At 49.6% G+C, this 13,956-nt stretch overlaps 2 protein-coding genes across 5 annotated transcripts in view; one reads left to right on the top strand and one right to left on the bottom strand.

The window, feature by feature from the left end:
* Positions 1-11,545, bottom strand: part of Dop1r2 (dopamine receptor 2) — a 46,226-nt gene extending 34,681 nt beyond the window's left edge. For 2 of the 4 annotated variants that reach the window (XR_013086627.1, XM_076822244.1), the window contains exon 1: positions 9,127-11,545. The gene's annotated coding sequence lies outside the window, so the exon portion shown is untranslated. The remainder of the gene's footprint in view (positions 1-9,126) is intronic. The other 2 variants (XM_076822242.1, XM_076822243.1) reach the window with 2 other exon arrangements.
* Positions 1-13,956, top strand: part of LOC143374249 (uncharacterized) — a 124,483-nt gene that overhangs the window by 33,846 nt on the left and 76,681 nt on the right. The window lies entirely within an intron of this gene.

Genomic DNA, 13,956 nt, shown 5'->3' on the forward strand with positions numbered 1-13,956 from the left:
TTCCATTCCATCAACCTCCCAAATACGAGCTCCTCTTTTTTCACCGTATTTTAACACGGATCCCGTGGACCTCTATTTCTCGTCGCCAATCGAATTGCGGTGAAAAAGAAAGCCGACGTTAAATTCGTCTAGCCAGCCAATTAGCGCCTTCTTCGAACGAAATATAATTTCATTGCCTGCGGCTGGGTACAAAGGGAAAAAGAGCGAACAATGTGGTTGTTGCAAGACAAATGTAATTACGAGTTGCAACGAAACGAATTTATCGACGACACAGAGTGATTGGCGTCACGGTCGAAAAAGTTTCGACAGTCGGATCGATTTTCTGGGGAACGCCTGGCGCGTTCGCCATTCCATTCGTTTCATTTCAGCTCGCTTGATGTTCTCTGCTCTGAATGTCCATCTTATCGATCTTCTTTTGACATCGTTCCCTGCCTTTCGCATCACTTTCCGTTACCCTTGCGTTAAATTACGCGCGTGCAGACGCGACGTGCTGTGAGAACGGTGCCTACATGCTGATTATTTCTTTGCCACGTAGAATAGAATCTATACACGGAGATTCATCAGCTGATGGCGCCCGCACCAATTCCGTTGATCTTGATGTTGCCTCGAATTCCCATGGATGACGGCTCGGCGACGCATTGATAGCGCGGTCCATTCACCGATAGGATACGGAACGAGATATCTGACGGCAGTATCGATGCCTTTGTGCCCAGAGTTCTCTCCGCCTAATGCTCTAATGGAAGAAACAGCGCCCCTTCAGTCGCCTCGAAACGGCAGAAATGAAATTTGAAATTCCAATTCCCCATTACTCGGGACGAACGTTTCTTTTCCTCGTGAAAGATCGGTATCGTTCCCTCTCGCGCGAAGCGGTACAAGTTATAAGCAAGGGAAGACCAGCAGTTGGAAATAAACGGACCATTAAATCCAAACGGTTGAACGGCAGGAATTGTAGGAAAGATCGCAGGACATTTAAAGAAGAAGACAGCCGTCGCGCTCGAGCTGATTCTCTCGCGGGGGGCAAACGGGTGGAAGGAAGGTGTGCTCTACGATGGTCGTTTAATCGATATGGAGCCCAAGTCGAAGCTCGAAGCTCGAAGCCTCGGATAAATTGGGAAGGAAAACGGTGGCCATCGAACCGTGAATTGGATAACTCGGATCGCTCTGTCTAAGGGTGCAGAACCAAAGGAAAGATTTCGCAGGACACGCGACGCTGCCTCCTTCGCGAGCATTCTCAACAATAATTTCTACCAATTACTGCAGCAACGATGCATACGAATTGAAGCGCGGCTCACCGCTTACTCTCTGCGAGAGAATTGGCTCTGGAAGCGGGCCAATCTTTCCAACGGTTGTCTCCAATTGAAAATACCGGAGCTGCAACCTGACGTCGAACCATTCCTTTCTTTCATCACACCCCGTCACATCTCACTCGGCCCTTTTTCCTTTATTTATTTGCGCCCTCCGCGAAGGCGCCGCTATTCCACTAACGGATGAAAATTCGCTGAACATTCTCTAAAAGTGTATTTGCGTAAATTTATTCAGCGAACGTGCATAATTCACCAAGTGACTCGGTGGTAGGCAGATACTTTGCGTACACCAGCGACAAGCATCGATTCAGCCGATTCTACTGATTTTATTTTCGTCCGCGGAAAGGGCTGCTGCGCCACGCGAAATCGTGGACAAAGTGATTTTCAATGGTAGAATCAAAGGAAGAGGAGGGAGAAGGAGGCACATTACGGGCACACGTGCACGACTCTGCTACCTCTACGAAAATCTAGGGCCAGGGGAACGCTCACTTTGCGGTTTTCCCCGCTATCCAACAAGATTCGGAAGGCTTGTGTCGCCGCTCCTACTCGAAATATTGTTTCCAATTTACGGCTCATGGGCGTGGCAGAAAGCCCGCGCAGAAAACGCATAGAAAATTGCAGGCAGATCGAATCGCACGATCGAGAGGCTCGATCCATCTTAAGGGCACACCGTTCCTTATCGCAGCAACTCAAACACCAGTGCTTTATCGATTGGCAAAGTTGGAAGCCGACAATTAAAGCTCGTTAACGAGTTTCGCGAAGTTTCAGCTGTTGCTTTTCTCAACAGTCTCAAGACATTGCCCCGCGAGACAAAGAAAAACCGTTCCGCGAGGAGGGTGCGAATTTTCGCGTTACTGATCGTAGATCGAGATCAGATCGAGCGTGACCAGAAGCCACGAGCGAGCACGGTGGTCCCATTTGCCGATAATCGATTCCACCCGGAAAAAACCAAGGAAATCCGTGTCGTCTATTTTTATTCCCAACGATTTAATTGGATTGGATTGGCGTGCTGTGCAGAACGCTACTTTAGAATCGTATCTCGTGCCCGCATCGTAACGCTTTTTTCGAAAGCTCGACGAGAAACGCGACAGCTCCTCTTGTGGTATTTCTTAATGAAATATTGATGAGCCATTTGGCAATGATTGGCACAGATAACTACGGAGCAGGATTTCCCTGTCTACATCAGCTAAAAATGAACCGGCAGAAGCTGGCACCCCGATATTAGCCGTGATTATAAATCTTTGTTATCATCGCCACCAAGATAATTCCTCGTTTGAGTCGTCAGCGGTTTCCACACCTATCCAAACGCTCGATGCGCGACTCCCGCTAGGATGCCGAGTAATTTTAATTAAAACGTAATTGTCCGCGCGGGCTTAAACCAAATGAGCCCGAGCACAACAGTTATACGTGCGCCGCTCTGCAACTATTTCCATTTACGAACGTAGCTATCCGAATTCCTGTGAAATATCTGCCCTCTGTTCAATGGGCGATTCGTCGCTTGCTTTGTTCCAATGCTTCCTCCAACCTCTCATTGTAGCGCCTAAATTGCCTAAAAGAATCCGTCGCGTCGCGTCGATCGGATTTGCGGGCCGAGATTCCTTCGTGCGCTCGCCGCGGAGATTAAACTATTCAAGCCATCGAAAGGATCCAACGTTACAGCCAAGTTCGCAAATACTGGTGGAAGAGAAATCAGCGATCGCAATGCCTCGGGGGAGCTGAAAGAATCGGGTTAACAACACAATATACCCGAGGTACAATGCTGAACTTTGTTTCTTGCCGTGGTAGCAGAGTTGTTGGCGTATGTTTTATTTACGGTGGTTTCTTAAGCGCACGGCTTGTCGGCTATTTACGGGCGTCCATCGTTTATTAGTTATTATCGTCGACATCGACCACACGACGATACAACCTTACGACGTCCGTCGTCCCACTGCGCCGCCACGTGCACGGTGGGCCGATATCGTAGTCGCAGGTGACGAAGAAGGTCACCGTTGAACTTGATCGTTACGGATGAACGAGATCCATTGGGATCGATAAGTGGCAAATGGCCACAAAATCTCCGCGCTTCTATTCGGTTGCTTTTCCATCGTAAAACGTTACGGCATAGTGGCTGGCACAGTGAAATTGGCTCTCCTTTCGTGCTAGTCGGAGGTTCATCCAATTCCATTAACGATCCCTGGAACTTATGCACGTCCCAGTATTCGTGGCCAATTAGAAGATTTCTGTGGAATTAATCGCGTCCAAGTCAATCCCACTTTCGGCGATCTCTCCGTTCTCGTCCCCTGTGTATTTCCTCTTCTGCTTGTCGCCCCATCGCGTGGCGTGGCGTCGCGTCGCCCGCCAATCCGGTCTCCTAAATCCTGGCCAGGACAAACAAGAACCTTTGACCCAACACTTGGCTGCGCATGCAAACGACAAAATACCGGTCCCGATAAATCCTTTCAGCCGCGCGCACACCACGCGCTATTATCGTGGCCAAAAGAAATCCGCAAAAGCTCTCGAGGGATTCGCGTATCGCTTTGTTATCGCCGATGTCGCCTTTCCAGACAGCCAATCCAGGTCGTTAGACATTCCGCACCGACAGCAATACAAAAACTGCTTACTGGGCAATCGAAAGTTTCACGGTTTACGCACCCTGCAGATTTTAGTCTTTCGCCTTGCTCGTATCCTCTTAATTTACGACGCCGCGCCGTCGTATATCGTATATGAACGTCCGTTCTGGAACCTAGCTTTGTTTTGCAGCGAAAGGCTCTCAAGGAATTTTTTACGGCCCAAGTTGAGCAACCCGTAGCCGAGTATCAATAAAAACGCGGCGAACCGCGCAGTTTCGGGCATATCGGTAGAATTTATCGATCACAAGGCAGCCCTAGCACCGAGAAACTCCCATAACCGCCTAAGACACCCTCGAGATTGATAATCCGCTTATTGGAGCCGACAGTCGGACGGTCTAATCTTTTTACCTCTGTTACGCGACGAAAGGATTGTTGTCGTCGACTCTGAATTACTCGTCCGGCTGTGTTGATAGATACAGGTACACGTACGCGTGCGTTTGCCAAGGGAAAGTCTCGGCCGTCTGATCAGTGCGGGGTTTCACTACTGCGGGCCGACCGTATGTCCGTTTGCTTCGAGTAACAAGTGTTTCCCAGTCGTCAAACACGTATAAACATTCCACGTGGATGTTCGGGTAGTCCGAAGATTCGTTCGTAACGAGGTTGTAGACCGCGGTGAACCGTCACGACGCCACGCGACCGTACATCGAGGCCGAGAGAGGCCAAGATCTCTTCGTGACCATCGATGAAAATGGGTCTCCGGGACAGATGTAAGGTATTACCTTCGTATTACATATTATATACGCAGGTGACTCGGTGCTCTCGTAACCGCAACGCGTGTACGTAATGACTTACACACGTTAGAAAGCATGCTTTTTATAAACGACCTTCTTCTCCCCCTCGCTCGACTCTCGGAGGTCGTGGAAAGCGTAGCCGTGGCCACCGCAGAAAAAAATATTCACCAAGTAACGAAGTGGGTGTACGCTCGTCACGCGAGTCGCGTACTTTTACGCGCCGATGCACGCACGAATCGTACGCGACACGGAATGGCATTCGTTCGGTAGCAGATTTACTGGCCAGCAGCTTTTCTTAATCTGTCGCTCTAATAAACCCTTGCCGGCCTTACCACCGCGAACCTAACGAACGACAAACGCATACGACAGTCCATTGCGGCCTACACAGCGTCAGCTGATTCTCAAAAGAAAATTCTTCATCCCCTGACACACTGGAATTTTCTTTTCGTACGCAAATAAATGAATAAGCAAGCAGATAAATTCCTCTTGAAAATACGAGCGTATCTAACGCCCTTAGTTGCTATTTCGAAGGGAGGGAAACAAGAGGAAAAGGTCTGGTTCGTGTAGCAAACTAATTCCCACTCGATCCGTGCGAGACGCCCGCGCCGACAGATCCTCTCGATGCTCGCTGAAGGAGGTACGGATGGAAAATAAAAGCCAAGAGAAAATGAGACCCATATCGAGGCCGAAGGGCCAGTTGGATGACGAATTCAAGGGCACTTTTCCATAGAAAAATCAAGTATCGTGGGTCACCCGAGGTGATAGTTGATACGTACAAAGAGAATGAATGAGCTCGTGCGACGTAAGAACGCGAAATCCTCGAGGCCTCCGTGGGGTAAATCACGTTCCTGTAATAATCGCGGTTGATCTACACTGCGTAAAAAGGTTAAACGTGCGTTATCGAAGCCGAAGAAACGCCATGAAATATCGCTGGGTCACTGTCGCCGCCACGCCGCGCTGCTTCTTTACCCTTAACGGTGTAAATAGCGTTGGAATTTATTGCGACATTTATGTTTCCCCTCGTATAGGTATCCGATTTTAAGTAGGTACGCTCTCTGCCCCGAGGCCTCGAGGTCTTTTGTCTCCCAACTCCATCGCAGAGTTTCAACGATTTTTATCCATTTACTAAACACAGTGAATCGACAGTCGTGTCAATTTTTTCCCGCCGTGGAGAATCCCGGGGCGATTACGATAACGCGCGCAGCTGTCTAATTTATAATACCCTGTGTATTGCCCTCCGCCTCTTCTTCCACCTCACCGTCAAGCTGACAATCGTGCCCCTTCGTTTGTCGTTTCTAAGCCTGAGCTTAGCAATGTCTCGAAGGGGATGGGAGCAGGATCATCCGAGAGAAGATAGTTCGCCGAAGGAAATGGCAAGGCCTGCGAGAAGAAGGTTTACCCGTTGCTCCGCGTGTTTTTTCTCCTCCGAGTTCATCTCTCTCTTTCGATTTACCTTCCCGGGGCATCGAATCTTGCGCGTGGATCGGGAACGAATTCAATTAAGCGAGCGTTTACGTTTAAAGTGAGTTTATCGAGACGATCCCCTCCGCTCGCCTCCTCCGCGTACGGAATGCGTGTTACGGGTTACCAGCGGTCCAGCAACTGAATAACTTATTCGAAATTTCCCGCAGAGGATTGTTTCGCGTGACCCCCAACTCCGAGCGGTGTGGGGAATCTTGAAATTAATTCGGGAACTCGCGAGGACGAGCATGGATATTTACTCGAACGCAAAGAACGCGAAGCGCGTTCCTCGTTCAGTTCCCGTGTACATACGTATTTTGTTTCAAGCGCACCCAAGATAGCTGTTACGGCTGTGTAACTATAGTTTCAGCGCTCATGTTAAAAGCTCCGCGACCCGCGAACACTGCAGAGCAAACTCAGCAAACCTGGCTCGCTTTTAGAGCGTCGAATTATATAGTCGTCATAAATACTCCACGTGAGGTAAACTGAAATCGATACGTTTGCCAACTGGTGCGACAACTACCGTTTCGCAAAGCCTAGTAGATTCGTTCCAGCTGCCGAAAGCATAGATACTTCCAAATAGCCGATGGCCCAGGCTGGAAAAGCGTGGAAAGTTGCAAGCTGCTGGCCATCGTTTACTCGTGACAAGGAATTGCATTTGTCGTAGCAGCTGGCCAAGGATCGCCGATTACTGGCCGTTGAGGGAGCTAGCTGTTGCTGGCAACGGGGGATCTACCAGCCTCCATTACACCATTAGCAATTGAAAAATTGCGGCTGATTGGTCGTCGGCCGTGCCACCCAGACCGGAAGTCACCTAGTGTCACTGGCCACGGCAAGTACCCTCTTTCTCTAACACCCGTTTCGTCTCTTCTCGCCAGCTTCCGTTTCCGCTTCGATTTAGGTAAACGCGGCAATTTAATTTCTTTGAATTCTTTCTGGAAACTCAGCTAAAATACGTTCCCCGTATCCATTGGAATAATGAAATACGATTTCCGATAAAAATAGCCCAAGACCGATATCTGTACGTAGCCTAGGGTACCGCTGTCCGATATCTATGTTCCCCTGTTTACTGCATGTGCATTTTATCGAGCCGAGCCTTCCCTATTCGTTTCTTCGACAAAAAAGCTGGACGAGAACTCTTTGGCCACGGTTTCTCTGCTGCTCCGCTGCCGATGTAGATACGTGTTTTGGGATTCGCCCGAGGTTCGAATAAACGATAAATCAAGCGATACGTTCCGAAGTAAGCGTCCCCGCTGTCGTCGCGGAGTAAAATGAATCGTGTGATTTCGTTAATTGCCGCTCGTGCGAGCCGTAGTAGACCTATGAGTTATCGCTGCATTATTCGTGCCACGATTCTCAGCATTTCCGGTAATCCTTTTAACGTATCAAGCATTCGATGCGAATCGTTGCTTGGCCGAAAAAGCTGCGCGTCTCGGTGAACGAGGAAGGTGGCTGGTATCACTGTTGCGTTCAACGAAGCTCGCGTTATTCACTTACACCTCGACGTTTGTTGAGAGTAATTTTTTACGATGCGAAGCGTTTGGCGAGCTAAGGCAAAGTACCTTAGGTACTTCATGACTCCTTTAATACGAGATTCTTCGGGGGAACTTCTGAAATCTGCCACTAAATTATTAGTAGCCGAAGCAACTACTTTCCAAGTAACATAAATTTCCCAGGGCCAAAATTTCTATTGCCTCTTGGCAGTATATCCCCCTGCTTTGGCCCGTATACGTGCATATTATGCTTTATCGGCCCTTGAACGGGCCACGGAAACCTTGTAAGCTTCGGATCTCCGGGACAACGAAACATCGAGGCTAGCTAATCTTGCCTTTGCCCGGCTGAAAATTTCCCCGGCCAGAGGCGTTCAAGCTCTCGAACCCGAGTGCACGAGCGCACGAGCGTACGGGCGCGTGAGTTTCAGAGCTGCATCGCCCGAAAATTCACCCCACCTCGAACAATACGTACGTGTACGCATGGTTGGGCGAAAAATTTTCGACGCTGCCCACGGATGGACGGTAATACTTGGGACGCTCTTAACCCGATTGCCTACTGCTTCCAGGATATTAGTCTGATCCTCTTTAATGGAACCACGAAAACCTTTCTCCCCGCTGGTTCGTTATCAGTGCTATCATCGCGAAAAATCTGGAGCTCCTCCCTTGAGAGCACTCGACGGTATGAAGCGTAAAAGACAGCCCCCCATTCCTTGGCCCATCCCTCGGCCCCGCGTTCCGCTCGCGCGCAATTTACAGCGTTCGCATTTCGGTTTCGTTTTCCTTTTCCTTTTCGTCCCTCCACGTCGATAGAAATCACCTCCCCGCCATGCTCTGCATAATGCATCGCGGATCCCGGGGAGATCGAATTATGCGGGAAATTTTTCATCCGAGAATAATTTAGCCTGTGGACAATACGCCGCGAGCTACCGGGGGCACGTGACGTTATTGTATCATATCGTGCTTCAAGCGAGGCGGCTTTTTCGCCGCATAATTCACGTATAAACGAATAATTACCAATTACCTCTTCATCATTATAATCGCTACTTGTACGAGTATAGCAACATTTAGAAGCGGAGGATCTAATAAGGGAATATCCGACGAGTGTACGTCGAGTGAAGCACTTGGATTTCTCAATGGAAGTCTGTTCAATTTTTCAAGCCTTTCCCACTCAACTCGATCTCGATTTCTAGCAATTTTATGGCACGCCAGCAAAGTTAGCGCATCGTTATCACTGCGTCCTGCATATATTCCAGCACCATCGCGCCAGAAGGTTATTTAATGCGTATGTACAAAGTGGCCGCCATAAAGATTGCCCTACCGCGAGACTCGGATCATTTATTTAAAAAGGAATGCAAGTTATCGTCGGAGGGAACAGTGGAAGAGTTAACGACACGCGACTGAAAAGCTCGCGTGATTCTCTCGGCGGCGCATAATGTAATAATGACGCGAAGAAAGCGTGTTGCGAATAAAAATGTTAGTTGGAAGAGGGAAACTAGCGTAAGGAGAAAAGGGGCTGGTGAAACGTTACCTGGCATCCAAATCCTCTGGACTGTGTTCAGTAATCGAGCTACGTTGTCTCCAGGGGTGCTTCCGCAGGGCAGATTTATCGTTCCGCAGGGTTCAATTAAGGACGCACCATTAAACCCGAAAATAATTCAGTCCGAGGCTAATCGGCGCCCGTATCCGCGGTGGATACGTTCAATTTAGAAAGGTATTTACTTAGCACGGAGAACGTTACACTGCAGTCACCTGCGATGGATGATCCTTAATTAACGCGCGAAACCTGCTACCAGGCATACATTTTCCCATCATTCTCACGATATAACACGACGAACCGAACCGAACCGAACCGAATCAGCAGTTCTATGTGCACGGACCACTGTGTGCAGGATCCGTCGTTTCGTCGGGATGCAAGAAGAGAGTTGCTGCAGGATCGATGCTTCGCTCGAAAGTCTATCGGTCCCCTCGCATTCTTATACGTTCACAATTTCCTCTGTTTGCCCGTGCTGTCCTCTTGCTGCCCCTTGGACGACACGTCGCGTCGCGAACGTTTGTCCCCCCTTGAATAACGTCGAACATTATTGTCGAAGGAGCGGGGAAAAAGGCATTCTCGATATTAAGGCATCGTGGGGGGTTGGCTAGCAGAGACGACGGGAGGAAAGTCTGGAGGATTATTCCGTCGACAAGATTCAGCTGGAAATTCGAAATGCTCGTCGTGCGTCCGCCTTCTTTCGTTCTTTCTTTCACTTTCTATCGCTCGGTTGCTCGGTCAGGAGTTGTTCGCCTAGCGCGTTTTTCCACGCCGGCAGGCATCGAAGGACAATAATTGACGCGAAGCTTGGAGGAAGCAATTTTAGTGTCGCGTACTCGGGATTCCTCGGGGTAAATAGGATCCCCTGCAACCCTCTCGAGCTCAAGGAAACTGATTTTCACCGGTTTTCGTCGCTTCGCAAAGCCCGACCGGGAACCGAGGGAATGGAGCTTTCCCCCTCACGAGTCACAATCAGCCAAGCTGAACGATTCGCAATCGATCTCGGTGGAGTTTTTCGTTGGTCGTACGTTCGAGGCAGTTAATCATGATGTCTCGGAGAGGCTCGCGCATCGATTGGAATTCGTTTCTCGGATGAAATTTGGCCTCCTTCACCCGGCGCGACGCGACGTTTACCTTTCGAAGAGGACTCCACCGGATGAACTTTCAATCCATTTATCGGTTTCCCTTCTGGGACAAACCATTTGCTCCTGCTCCGGAACGGAAGTGCTCGTAACGAGCAAGCGGCAGGATTTCGCAGACGAGTGGAAAAGTTTTAATTGTCCGAGCATCGACCGTCACCATTCGCCGTGGATTAGCCAGAGTAGACGATTCACGGGACATCGGCTCGGATCGCCTCGCCTCGCCTCGCCTCGTCAGACCCTCTTTGAAAGCCACGGCAGCCTTTTCCAACGTTAAACACTACGAGATACTTTAATTCCTTCGATTAACCAAACTACAAGTGGCTGACAACCTGTTCACTGTAAACTAGCTGCTCCGTTAGTAATTAATCCTTAACGAACAGATCCAACTATCCTCCCGAATCGAGACGAACTTTTCATTCGAACGCGCCAACTAATCTCGACGCGCGCGCGGCGATAAAGACGAATTCGCGAACGGAGCCGTTTAAAGGATCCGAAGGTTGGTCGATCCGAAGATCGATGCTAAGTACCGCAATCTCGATAGCGATCAATTTGCTCGCAATTAACGGAAGAATACTAACTGCCGACCGTTCGCGATGGCTCGGATTACTCGAGGTTACTCGGATCACCTGCAATAGTTACAACCACTTAATCCTGCGCACCATACATCCTTTCTTCGCTACTTCCCACGAGTCCTTCCAAGATTTACGAACGTTGCGCGAGGAAAGAAGAGGTAGGAAGAGACGAGAAGAGGAGAGGAGAGAAGCGAAGAGCAGAGAAGAAAAGAGAAGAGCAGAGAAGGGAAGAAGAGCAAGACGAAGGAGCGTTCTCCAGGAAGAGATCCTCGATGGAGGAACACAGAAGCCGGCTATCAGGAGCGTTAGCACTGGGTGACGCGTTAATTGTCGCGCACCCACTGGTGCACGTTGCTTCGGATCGCAGCGTGTTCAAGATCGTCCGCTCCTCGGAACACTTTCCATCGGCGGTGCCGCGAAATACCGCTGAATCTTGTCGAAGGGAAGGTGAGGATCGTCGTCCTGATCCTCGTCGTCCTGTGGTCCTTTGCGCGGGGACCCTAACCCGTACGAACGGTAGAAGATCATGGTACCGAGAGGATTCCCGTAGGCGTGGAGGCTTAACTTGCACACGTACGTACACAACGCGATCGAGAAAGGGAGGACTAGAAAAACCGAGAGCTGGACTGGTGATTCTCGGGCTGGAGGTCGCCGGGACGTGTTTCGCGGTTTGAGAGGAACGACTGGTGCCGCCGCGTGGCCCGAAACCTCTGTTCCCGTAGCGCGTGCGCGCCCCATTCAATCCTACCCTCACCGCGACGCCCTTCCGATGCTCACGCAATTCTACCTACGTCCACCCAGCAAACGTGATAGCCCCCTTTATCATCTTCTCAGTCTGTCGGACTCATGCTTCATTCTTCAGTATCCTTGGCTTTCCCTCATTCACCTTCCAGACACTTCCACCCACGCTCCAACTTTGTCCTTCCATCTTCCATCTCCCCTTACATTTACAATTATGTATGTACGTAGTTGACACGACGCAGCAACCTGGCTCAACATTCTTTGGAAGCACACGTAAACTAAAGTGCCTACGATCGTCAGCTTGTAGTCAGCAGCGTGGCTCGCCCCAGTTTCAATTTACTTTCGAGTCAATAGAACCGTCTTCCGCGTTGATGAATGGACCCGTGCATGAATCGGGGTCCCTTTAAATACCTCTGAAGGTATCGCGCTACGATTAATCCTAACTTCGTTACCGACCAACCAATGCCCCAAAGCTACGTCTAATAGCGGACTAGAAACTTTCGACTACTTTATTTTCGTTTTCCCCGGCTAGGGTGGCAAGGAAAGGAGACCTGCATAAAAGTTGAACCATTCCCTCGCTCCCCCTCGTTCGTGTTCTTTAACGTTCTACCATACAATTATGTATTATCCGCCTACTGTTTTACGATGGCCATTACAACAGTTTTACGTCACCGTTATATCCGCTTACGCGGCTATTTCCCTAGTTAGAAGTTTGCTACAGGTGAAATTTATGGTGCGCATCGGAGGATATCGAAACAGTAGCGCTTCCTTGTTAACGCTTCATCAGGCCCTTATCGTTATTAACGAATCTTTGAACGTCCCACTAACCGTATATACACGTTGAAATGGAGTACGGACCCTTGGCTCACCGTGATTAATCGCGACAGGAAATAATAAACTCTCGAGTTAATCAAGCGTGGATTATAATGCAAGAGAGAATCGATAGAGAAATGTTGCGGTTCCGCGAGAACTGGCTTTATGTTATACGTATACTTATCGATTTGCTATTTTTCATTATCAATTACGTAGGTTACAGGCTCGAGTAATCGATCGTGCGCATTTCGCCGAAAGTTTGAAGGAGTCATCCTCTAATTCGGGGTCGTTGCCCCGGCGCCGGCGCCGGTGAGAACGTGTTTGCGCACTTTGCATCACAGTTTCCATATCCGTGGAGATCCCCCTATCGCTCCGATTCCCGCGGCATCGAGACGCATGTAGTCTCCTCGATTTCCGCGCTTTCCGCTTCGCGCGTCTCTGAGCTGGAATCATTGCAGTCGCCCCCAAAACACATCGGTAGTTTCTTCTCCTGGGTTGCGCACGGCACTTTGTCTGGTCCTGCATAGTCTGGTAACGGTAAAATTGAAAAGTAGCTTTCGCGAGAACTGCACCAGGGTTATCGATTGATACTTTTACGAGGCGTCAGTTAGCTCGGTTTGGCCGAAATTATAAGTCAATTCCGTGCTCTTAACCTGCGTGCCGTGATAATTCGCGTAATCTCGTTATCCCGGCGGGTAACGTGCGAAAGGGTTGTTTAAAAGCTCGTTTAGATTAGCATCTATACGCGTCGCTGCCGACCAAGACTGCTTCAACCTACAGTAATGCTATCTTTTCGCGAATTAATTCATTTCTCCCCTGACGATTCGATCTTATCTTTTAATGCCGCTCCAAGGAAAATTTCAGCTTAATAGGGAACGCAACGAAGATTAAACACACGCGCGTACGCACATCGCGCCCCACGGTGGGAAATGCCCATTGAAACTAGGCGAGTGTATTTGAGGAAATGGACCGAAAACGTGGAATAAAATGCCGCGAATAATAATCAGGGGAGAATGGGAAGATCCCTGGGGTCGTATCGGCAAAATGTAAGGTCGTTCTGGAGATAAACTCCTCAATTAGAAGGGCCTTTATCGACGATTCCCCCCATTTTTGGTTCCGGATCACGTATCGGTGCCCATGTTGGCGGAATTTGTTGGAAATGTGTTGGCGCTTACCGGGCATTCCTGGGGGAAAGTTTGTCATTGCCGGCAGTCCCATTCTGGATTCAAACTGGCCATAACCGTATCCGTACCCGTACCCGGTGGGCGCCTTCGCATTTACGCCCGGTCTATCCTGGGCTTCAGGTTCCGTCGAGCAGCAGTTTCCAACCTGGCTGCAACAACCTCCGTTGCAGCAACTCTCCCTCCAAGAGCAGCAACCTTTGTCACTGGGACTGGGACTGGCACTGGCACAGACTCCGGCGCAGGCACTGCTTCTCCTGCCGTAAATAGTAAACGCTTCGTTATCCGCGGCTAGTGTCCGAACTGGACACGCCCGTAATTTCTACGGTCGTTCCCATAAACTTCGCTGCGAAGGGAAATCGAAAGTCTCACGGCATG

This window comes from Andrena cerasifolii, chromosome 10, assembly GCF_050908995.1.
Source record: "Andrena cerasifolii isolate SP2316 chromosome 10, iyAndCera1_principal, whole genome shotgun sequence".
In the NCBI taxonomy this organism is placed as follows: Eukaryota; Metazoa; Arthropoda; class Insecta; order Hymenoptera; family Andrenidae; genus Andrena; species Andrena cerasifolii.